Source organism: Pygoscelis adeliae, unplaced genomic scaffold (genome assembly GCF_000699105.1).
Source record: "Pygoscelis adeliae isolate BGI_AS28 unplaced genomic scaffold, ASM69910v1 Scaffold402, whole genome shotgun sequence".
Classification (NCBI taxonomy): Eukaryota; Metazoa; Chordata; class Aves; order Sphenisciformes; family Spheniscidae; genus Pygoscelis; species Pygoscelis adeliae.
Window position 1 is genome coordinate 6,877,794 of NW_008824411.1, and position 2,964 is coordinate 6,880,757.

General features: G+C 58.0%; 1 protein-coding gene across 1 annotated transcript in view; it reads right to left on the reverse strand.

Annotated features, from left to right (window-relative positions):
- CACNA1E (calcium channel, voltage-dependent, R type, alpha 1E subunit) overlaps positions 1–2,964 on the reverse strand; it is a 101,400-nt gene that overhangs the window by 97,452 nt on the left and 984 nt on the right. The gene's annotated exons all lie outside the window — the stretch shown is intronic.

Sequence of the window (2,964 nt, forward strand, 5' to 3'; positions counted from 1 at the left end):
CCCCTCCCGGGCTAAAAAAAAGCGGCCCCTGCCATTACACCTACTCGCCCCTCCCCAAAAAAACATTTTAAAAATCTGATGAATGAAGGGCACAGAAAACAGCTGGGGGGGAGGGAGGGGGGGCGCGGGAAGAAGATATGTTCTTGGGTAGCGCAAGGAGGGAGCTGCCCAAGGACAGCATGACATGGCGCAGCTCTTCCCGTGGGGAGGCAAGACCTGCCGAAATCTTGGCTGGGCAAAAGCAAAGGTGCAGGAGATGCTTGCCCAGGTGTGGCATAACACTACCAGGGTTCCTGAGGGGTAGTGCCCGCACAGCAGAGAAGCCCGAGTCAAAGTGGGAGTCATCACGAGCAAAATGGTTCAGGCACACATGGGTGTGCGTCCCACAGAGCAAAATCCCCATGTGTGTTGGACCAGGGATGTGCACTGCGGCTTTGCAGACACCCCGGCTGCTCTTGGCCAGCCCAACACCAGATTTGGTCCTCAAAGGGGCTGAGATAGGAGAAAGCCCTCACTGCAGGGAACAGCAGGGTCCCCGGAGGACTGACTGGTGGACATCGCTCTCCCCTGCTAAACTGGGGGGACAGGTACAGTGAACGTTGTGCGCCTGCAGCCAGAGGCTGTCCTTGGGGACAGAGCCAGAGCCACACGATGTCATCTGGCCTTTCTGGGGCAGGAGAGGGATCTTATCCAGGTCAAATGTGATTAAGTGGATGAAGAACTGAGCAGATATAGATGAGCTGCAGCCCATCTCATGTGCTAACTGAATTGCAGCTTTCCAGGCAGCCAAACAAATGAAATCAGGGCTAAAGGCCTGGCCATCAGCAGAAGGAGAGCAGGAAGGACGAGGCTTTGTTTCCAAAGGAGGAGTAGATGTTCCTACAGCCAAACCAGCAGCTGCCTCATGTTTTGAGCAGGACCAGTAAAAAGAGCAGCTCCAGTGGAGGTAATGCACTGCGCTTTCCAGCGGCAAAGACTCATCTCCCCACAGAGCAGCATCCCAATCCCAGTTGCTCGTATTTCTCCTCCTTCCCCTCCATGCATCATCCCTATTTACACTGGGAAGCCAAACTGCAGAGGCTGCTGGTTATAATTATACAGTTACCCAGCAGATATACAGGCCTGAATCACCAGTTATTTTTAGCCCTATTACCTAGTCAACTGGAGCTGGATGAAGAAGAGCCTCCACCCCTTCCCACACTCCACCCCAGCCTCCTTGGCTTTCCCCAGTGCCGTGCCTGCTCTGACCCGCAGTGCCGGGACCAGTCCATCTCCCTCCTGAGGCCAGCAGCTCTCTTTGACTGTGGCTGAAAGCCAACGCTCACCTCCCCAAACCACCCTCGCCCAGGAGCGATGCCATGGGCTGCAGGCCAGGTAGCTGAGATGCTCACACTTTTTCCCTGGCCCTACCGAAAGGCACCGGCTGCATGTGCCAGGCTACAACTACAAGGATGGGAACAACTTGCCTGGCCAACATCACCAAGCTCATCACCAAAAAGCCTTGTCCATCCCCAAGCCCTCGAGAGCTCAAGCAGTGCAGAGGAGCTCTGGGGTGGATGAGTTTCTTGGAAAGAGAGGACAGCTAGGCAGGGGATGGCCAGGGATGCTCAGCTCCCACACCTGGAGCACACCCATTCCCAGCACTCACATGGGGATATGTCACTTACTTCTGGAAAAAAAAAATATAAAATGAGCCCATCTCCCTCATGCATTGTAAATTCCAGGAAAGAATAATGCTAGGGAGTTTTTACCGCGTGGCGGTGAAGCTCTAGTCTCTAGGAGACAGCGGCTGCCTGGAGATGAGACATTGCGCCACACCAGCACGGGACCCCGGCCCACATCGGGCCAGCGGCAACACCCCAGCTCCTTCTTGCTTTAAATGAAAGCCGAAGGGGCAATGGCCCTCCCACACCGTGCTGAAAAAGCACAAGAATTTGTCATATTCTGGAAAAGCAGGCAGGCCAGCCTGGCCACTGCCCTGCAGGGCTCCGAGCTGAGCTGCCACGCCCCCACCCTGGCAACAGCAGTGATCCGCCTGCAGCCGCCCACCCAGGGGATGCTGCCAGCAGGGGCAGATTTAGGGATGCCACGGGGAATTGCCACGTCCCCATCCTGGTTACAGCACTGATGCTCCTGCAGCCGCCCACCCAGGGGATGCTGCCAGCAGGGGCAGATTTAGGGATGCCACGGGGAATTCAGCCCCCCTGAGCTGCCCCTTCACCTCCAGGTCACCCCCCCACCCCCAAGCCTGGGGGCTTTGCAGCTCCCCAGCCAGGACCAGCTCCTGCCCGGCAGAGGCTCGACCTGGTGTGTGGGAGCTGCAAAGGGTGTTGCTCAGCAGGGTTGGTGACCTGTCCTGCATCCCTGCATCTCACCAGAGGGTTTCCCCAAGGTACCTGTTGCATCAGACCAAGGCATTGCTACTTGGCACCGGGGCAAGCTCTCCCACGCCCACTGGAGAAGCCAGCAAGTTAACCAACAAGTTGCAAGGAAAGAAAGCAGCAGCAGCAAGAGCTGCATGTAATCACCACTGCAGAAAACGGCACAGGGAGGGTCCTAAAGCCAAAGCATGGCCACACTGAAGTTTTCAGGCTCTGGTCCTCAGTGGGGGCAAAGCCCGGGAGGGGTCTCGGGAGGCAGCAGACCACCAAGCCCAGGCTGATGGGTAGCTGCGTGCTGCGGTGCTGGGCACTAGCCAGGGTGCCCAGGGGCACCTGCAGGGAGGGTGGGAGGGGAGAGAAGCACGCAGAGTTGTATGAAAGGATGGAGGAGCAGGGGAAGGAACGGGGAGATCTGCGCCCTCCACCAAGCCCTAGGAGGGGCGTCCCTGGGATAAACGACAGTCCCCTGCGCCAGCCCCCCAAGGGGCCATGGGGCACAGCCAGAGGTTTTCAGCATCTTCCCTTCTGCCGCAGGGAGGGGGCAGCCAGTTCCCAGAGCTGCCGTGGGGGGCCGGGGGCCGTC